Source organism: Perognathus longimembris, chromosome 12 (genome assembly GCF_023159225.1).
Source record: "Perognathus longimembris pacificus isolate PPM17 chromosome 12, ASM2315922v1, whole genome shotgun sequence".
Taxonomy (NCBI): Eukaryota; Metazoa; Chordata; class Mammalia; order Rodentia; family Heteromyidae; genus Perognathus; species Perognathus longimembris.
In genome coordinates this window covers 44344139-44351965 of record NC_063172.1, presented here as the reverse complement: position 1 = coordinate 44351965, position 7827 = coordinate 44344139, and the positions used below count along the sequence as shown (strand labels likewise).

General features: G+C 43.5%; 1 pseudogene; it reads right to left on the bottom strand.

The window, feature by feature from the left end:
- Positions 1 to 5256: 5256 nt before the first annotated feature.
- On the bottom strand, positions 5257 to 6376 carry LOC125360884 (annotated as a pseudogene).
- Positions 6377 to 7827: the final 1451 nt, after the last annotated feature.

The window sequence follows — 7827 nt, the reverse complement described above, 5'->3', positions numbered from 1 at the left end:
CCGCATTCACCTCATGGTAAGAAAAACCTGCTAAGGGTGTCAAAGACACTAAATATAAATTGAAACCACATCTAGTGAAAGCTGCTGGCTGCAATAAGCTGCTAGAAAAAAAATGATATCTTTAGGAGTCACTATGTGAAAGAATGTGACAAACGCAGGTCAGGGCCAAAGGAGACCTATTCTAACCAAAGAAAAGACTGTAGACGTAGGGATAGAGGGAAGGAGGGAGGGAGAAAGGGAGGGCAGGAGAGGAAGGGAAGAAAGGAAGGAAGGAAAAAGGAAGGGGAAAGGAGGAGAGAGGAAAGGGGAGAGGGAGAATGGGAGGAGAGTTGGAGAGAGGATGACAGGGAGGAAAGGAAAAAGGGAGGGAAAGAGGGTAAAATGCAGTCATGCAAACTAAGGCCAGAGATGCCACTTGGGGAAAATCTAATTTCTCCATCTTTGCTTCAGGACTAACAGCCATACAACAGCTTCTGGTTATTGAAGAGCTAAGCAGAAGTAAACAGCCATAAACAATACTGGTGCTGAGAGACATGTGCTTGCCTGCATTATCTCCTCACTCAGCAGGAGGAAAAGTTCCTGAAAACACTCATCTTCATGGCCAACTTGGCATCTGCTCTTCTTCCTCCCTTCTCACTGCTCACATGCAGTGTTTAACACAGGGATTGAGAACTGAGGCCCACTAATGCTCCTGTCCAGATACTTAGTACTTCTACCTGAAAGATTCTGGAGTACTACATAGCAAAAAGTTAACAAATGACAGCTATTGAATTCTGAAACATGAGATCATAACAAAATATTACCCAAGCTGGTAGGACATGTTCAGATGGATAAATCCATGCCCAATATGTACATATGTCTGCATGTATGTCTGTATACATACAGATTCCCTAATAGCTTCTTTTATTTGTCTATTTATACAAACCCTCAAAAATAATCCAGAAATTATTTAGACACCTAAAACTCAATCCTCCCACTACTTACCCAGAACAAAACATATATTATAGTTCTAGCTGTCGCCTTTGTTCAAACATAATTCCTGGCTGGAGATCATGCCCAGTGGTGTGTTCATGAGGACCTGGGTTTGATCCTTAGCACCACTTAATAAATCAATGACTTTACCTGGATTTTTTACATAAGGATAATCAAATGGAACAACAAGAAAAGAAGGAATGGAGAATGAAAGAGGGAGAGAGAGAGATAAGGAAGAGGAATGGGAATAGGAAGAAGGAAAACAAGTTTTGAGGTCTGAGTAAGTTCTTTAAACCTTCTGTTATAGACTAAATTCTACCAGACTCTACATTCATGGTGACTGAACAGAAAAAATATCCACAACTCAACCTAAGTAAATCAACAGAAGCCAAGAGTAGTAAAAGCTCCCTAAAGTAAGAAACACACAGTGCAGCACTGGTACCTCACACCTGTTATTCTAGCTACTCAGTTAGGTGAGACCTGGGCATGGCAGTTCAAAGGCAGCCTGGGAAGCCAAAAGATTCCACCTTCAAAATAATCAGCAAAAAGTGGTATTGAAGGCATGGCTCAAATGATAGATTGCCAGCAGAGCAAGCAAACAAAGAGACAGCAAGCAATGTAAATCAAGTGAGAGTGACACTTTGAGTTCAAATCCTGGTGTGACCAAAAAAAATAGAGAAAACTGAACACAAGGTTAGATGCTTAATATTAAATAGTGATTATTCTTGAACTCCTTTAAGTATCACATTACTTTTTGTATGGTCCTCATATTTTCATTGAAATTGTGTTATGACAAGGATTTTCAAAATTTAAACATAGAACAACTGAATATTTCCCAATCTGCCATGTAGCTTTGGTTGAAAAAGAACCCTTAACTATTTTATAAGATTTATCAATTGACAAGTAGCCCACAAAAATCTTTCTCCATAGCAATACATGGGACTAATCTTGCACTTTATTATATGAACCTTGTAGTTCAATGTAAATGTTCTACTAAGTATATTTTCTTCATCAGTAAGCCAGTTATTGGTTTGCAAACTAAAATCGTCTATTGAATCCAGCAGAAATGAATCACTGGATCATCCCTGTGCTGGTGTGGAAGCAACCGTGGTTGAGTTTCCAGGGTCCTTGGCTCCTTGATATTGTCATGGAATCCCCCAACCACCAAGCTCATTATTATTCCTCTGTCCTCAGCTTCTTTCTGATCATGCTGCTGTTATGCCCAGATTTGGAGTCCCCAGAAACAACCAAGGAGTCCATTCCTATGCAAAGGCACAAGTATCTTTATTGCAAGCTCGAGCTTGGACTCATGATCATCACTGATGCAGCGAATCTGAATTGAGAGCCCCGACCCTTCAGTTAGCTGGGTTTATAAAGGTAAAAGCGAGCACAGATGTGGGGGCTTGATGCAGGGGGTGGAGTAAGCAACAAATGAGCAAGCGTGGCACAATGTAGGAGGTTGACACAGAGGGTGGGGCAAGCAACAAACAAGCCATTTACAGAAGCAGAATTTGAGTCAGGTTGACCTAATAATCAAGATGGAGTCAGCTCTATTTCCCCCAACATTTCCTACCATGTTTCCCTAATCAAGATGGAGTCAGCTCCACAACATCCCTTTTCTTTTAGCCTAGTCAAACCCTTGACTTATTTCATTTTCATTGAGGGTGCATACTGAGTGCATAGGACTATCAGTTTTATGGTTCCAATTCTTTGTACATATGGGCCAATCCAGCTTCCTGTGGCTCTAAGTGCCTGAGGTTGGCCAGTGATATCTGTGAGGTCCATCCCCAGGAGGGCTTCATGCAGATGCTCTCACCTATTTAACTCTCCATCCAGTTACCTAGGTAATTGGCACACCTGAAGGCAGTTACCTCCCTCCCTTCTGAGGTCACACCCTAATCCATCTGGATACACCTCCCACCCCAGGCATGGCCTGGGAGTGACTCTCTAGCCTGCCACAGATGCTTTATCCAATTTTCTTAATAAAGTAAGTCAGTCAACTAAGGAGTGGGGAGGTTAGCACAGAAAGAATGTCTCCCCAAAATATTAAGTTTCAATAGATCCAAAGCAACCTTCAAGCAGGAAATTAGTTGCATGTGATAAAGTCCCATCTGCTTTTACCACAGTAGAGGTGTTCAGGGTGAAGATGTAGTTTCCTCTAGATGTCTCTCAGGCCATCCATGATCTCAATCCAAACAGAATGGGCAGGGGCAGTGGCTCCCAGTGGCTCCAATAGAATGTCACACCTGCTGGGTTGCCTGCAACCTTCTGCATAGACTGGTTAAAGAACCCTCTCTCACAAGTGCAAGTCTCGACTCTTATACATTTGTTACCACTGTTTTCCATGCCTCTAAGTTATCCTGCCTCATCTTCCCAAAAACTGACTCTGGTACCTTGATCTTAAAGGGGAGCTGATGGGCAAAGATCATCCATCTTCTGTAACTTCTGCAGGCTGACTCAGGGATGCTAACCCTACCTAGCCAGGAACCTATAACCTTACTTAGCCTACCTTACCAAGGGGTTGCCAGTATCTGATGTCTATTAGGAGCTTTACTCCAGACTGGAGCTTACATACAACACTTAACCTTTAACAACTGCACGGACCTTTTCCTGGGCTACAACACTGTAGTCTTTTAGCACTCTGGTTTGCAGGAGCATTTTCCTGACTGGGTGGGGAAAATTATCTCTGATGGCCTAACAATGCCTAAATTATCTTTGCAGGCCTTAGATAGATCTCAATAAAGACACAATCTTAGGTCCACAAGCTTCCTTTCCTGAACAGATATTGTTAGCTTTTCTCTAGCCTCAGGTCCTCAGCTCCTCCCACTAGCCCCCAGATCCACTCATACCTAATGAGCCACTCCTACTCACTACCTACCTATTTACCCCCAGAGAGAGAAGCTGCCAACTGGATAAGGTGCAGACGCCACGTGGCTCCCTCTCCCATGGGAACTATGGCCCCACTAATAAACCTCCTTATGAACCTTCTCCTGCCTGTGATTATCTCCGCATGGCCCTCTGGGATGGCCAAGACATGCTTTCATTGGTGCCAAACCCGGGATAGGTTCCCCAGTGGATTTGCTCCCCCATTTCTGGGGGGGTCCAAGCTGCCCCAGGGACCTATTCTGCTGTCCTAATCCCACCCAGACAACCACCGAGGTAACTTCTCCTGACCGAGCGCTCTACTTCCATCCACCACGACAATCTACAAATTCACCCTCACACCCTGGGTAAGTGATCATCTAAACGAGGGCTCAGATCCGATTTTCTGATTTACCGTAGGGCCACAGGGCCATGGCTTCAGGGCCACACTAAAAATCTTGGCGCCAAATTCTGAGCCCCACTCCAAATGACCATAGCATAGGGCCACAGGGCCATGGCTTCAGGACCACACTCCACGCTCAGTCCGAGACACAGGAACTGGGGTGACGACCCCATTGCTGATTGTCTCCTACATTTCAGCTGACCAGAGTAATACCAAGGATGCTTGGTATTTAACTCCTCAGCTCTGCTAATCACTTACCATGGGAGGGGCACAATCTAAATTGAGCCCAATCTTTCAAATTTGGACTTACATAACTTCTATGAGCGCTCGGGTGGATGGAGTCTCTCTCTCTCTCTCTCTCTCTCTCTCTCTCTCTCTCTCTCTCTCTCTCTCTCTTTCTGCCTCTCTCTAAAGGATGGGCTGGTACCCGCTTCCAAAGTTACCAATATTTGTTTAACATCTGCTTTGAAAGACACAAAGAAAGGTTTTCTGTTCTTGTTATTGATGTTTGTTAAGCTTGGAGATTCGGTTAAGTTCTGCTTGTTGTTGGCTAAATCCTGTTTTCTCTAGCATTGACCACGTGGTGGACATAGAATTGGTTTTAGCCAGCGCCATCTTGGTTCCATCAAGGTTCCAATAACACTCGGTGGTGGAGCCCACCCATCCCCCAGGTAATGGGCATGCCAAATTCCTCGAGGCAGGGCAGGGACTCGGAGACTCAAGCTCCCTGTAACCCTGCCCCCCACCCTGAACTCTGTAACTGTGGCCTTTCAATTCAAATGTGCCTTGCAATTCAAATGCTGGAAGGTTTTCCTTTACCCAATTTGAAACAAACATTTAGGACAATTTCACTTCCAAATTTCATATCTAGAAATGCATTCTTGATTTCTAAAGCCTTTTACTAACCTCTGCTTTAATACTTACACTTTAGCTTTCATTTGAAGAACTTTGAAGCTTAGACAGGTACCCATTGCTTCAGGCTGCTTGTCCAAACTGTGCCATGAATATCTGCCCCTATTCAACAGCAAGACTTCTGACATACTGGGAGTCAGGAACTGCCACTTCATTTCTTTCTGTTACTTCCAGTTGCTAGCATAGTTGCGACGTGCATAAACATATTCAGTGTATCCATGTAGATTCCCAACATCAAATTGATTGGATCATATCTGTTCTGTCCATATGTTGGTGTTATCTCTGCACATTTGATTACTTTCTGAGTGTCACACAGAAGGAACATGCTAAAAAGAACTAATCCACCATACATGCCACTAAGCACCAGCCACAGTGTTGGGTGGCAGAAATATGGACCCCAGTGAAGACACCAACACAAGACCCAGGCCTATTCCCAGGGGTGTGCCCATGTTCGAAAACTTCTCACTGGAAGCACATGGCCACAGTGGAGAGGCCTCCCACAATGCTGGCGGTGTACAATGCAGCTGTCATGAGAAGGTGTCCCCCTTAGTATAGTCAGAGGAACCACCACTGCACCTATCACACCAGAATAAAGAAACCAAACCAGATGCTTTGCACCCATGTTCTGGTGATACGATATGGATTGAACTAGCATTCCAGCTCTAATCATGACTTCAAGATTTACACCAATTGTCACCCAAGAGCCTCTCAGTATAAAATTCATGAAAACAGGAATTCTGGCTATTGCCAAAGTTGACAAAGCTGTTACACCAATACTTCCTGCTAAGTACATATAAAATAAAATGTAAAATGTAAAATGTAAAATGAACCCTATCCTTCACATACTTAGGCCTGATTACAGCCTTTTCAGTAGCTCCAATCTCCTTCATTCCCAAGCCAACACAGTGTGCCAAGACCCACAGAAGCCCCTCCAGCAACAAACCACTTTCCCATCTGGTCAATTTTAAATACTTTTTCCATGGATGGTTCCAATGTTGCTTCTTTGTGTTCTTGGCCAGTTTTCCCATGGCGCATCCTAACTCTTGTCTTGGTGGCATATTCCCTGCTGGGTGTTAAGAGCCACTGATTCTTTGTGATGGAATTCTTCACAACAGGGGAGACCTTGGTGAAAGCTGGGTGGAGAATCCTAGAAGCTAGTGTCTGGAGACACACCACCCTTGCAGCCAGCATGGTGATGAACCAGGTTTACTAAGCAGATCTGAAATGCTCAGCTCCACCACTCAGTTGCAGTTTCCCTTCCAGGCCTGCAAAAATGCAGACGCCTCACCTTCTCAGTCTTCCGCCTGGTTCTTACTGTCCCTGAGCATGCAGTCACTCTGACTCACTGCCTAGAACATCTGAACTCAATTGGGGTTTTCCTTGATGCAAGAATTACAAACACCAGAGTTACAAACAAGAATCGGAACTTAGCATCTTCACTTTTTCAATACATCCAAATTGCAAAATAGCACAAAAATCAAGTTACATCATACAAATGAACCCTTTTAACCTTTTTAAGACTTTCCAATTTTAATCCATCCTAAGGAGCAGTTTTAGAAATACTAATCAAATCATTCATTTTTACCATCAGCTTTCCAGTATTCATCTGAAAACAAGAGAAACAGGATGAAGGGAGGCCTCCATTGGCCTGTCCTACAGAATGGGCTATACCCATCTTACTCCTTGGGGCTTGAGTTGCCTTTGTGCCAGCTTATTCCTTTTCTACCATGCCTGGACTCCCCCTTGGGGCCCGTACTTTCCACCATGCATGGACTGGCTAGGCTGAACTTTTGCCAGATCACCCCTCACTCCTGAGGAGAGACTCAAAGGCCTGCTCCAGGTTTTTCCTGTCCTTTCCTATTGGTCTCTGAATGAGAAACCCAAGCAGTTCTTTAACTGTGATAAATATTAATACCCACATTTCTAACAGTCCCAAATTTTAACAGTGGAAATAAATTTCAAGTTCCCAATGCCTTTTGCTAAACCAGATAGCTGATTACAGTACAAATATGCATTAAGATACCAAGTTTTTCAGCCACAAATTAGAAAAATCTTTTTAACTGTTGTTTCTCTTTAAGACAATGCAATATCCTTTTAGACTTTTGGTAACAGCAAAACTTGATGACCTTTTGAGTTTAAGTTTAAACTCACCCATTCCTACATCATGCTGACAGTTTTAATTTTGAACATATTCACACCCACACACGCATTCATGCAAAAGATCTTAAAGCGCACAAAATAAATATCGGCCATACATTTTCCAGTGGCAAGAGGTATTTTTGCCAAGCTTACTCTTGCAATGACCAAAATTTAAGACAAAACTTTTGATTTTAGTATTCTCCAGTCTCATTTACCAGGGCTTGCTTGTGTTAGCAAGGCATTTTAGCACAGTAAATACTTTCCTGCTGTAGATAGCTGGATGGGGGTTCCCTGGAGTAAGACTCAGCCCACAAACAGTACTTGATGCTAGTCTCAGCCCAATTTACTAGCGCACTTTACATATCAATTGACCCTTTAAGTACCCTCAGTTGGAAGAAGGGCGGTTACAGAGGCTGATCTCTTAGCTCTCCAGGTGGTCTGTCTATCTTAGGCCAATTTTAGCCAGGAGCATGTCACAGTTTCAATTTGTTAACTTTAGCTAATTGTTGGTACAGTGTCCTCAGCAGCCAGCACACTAC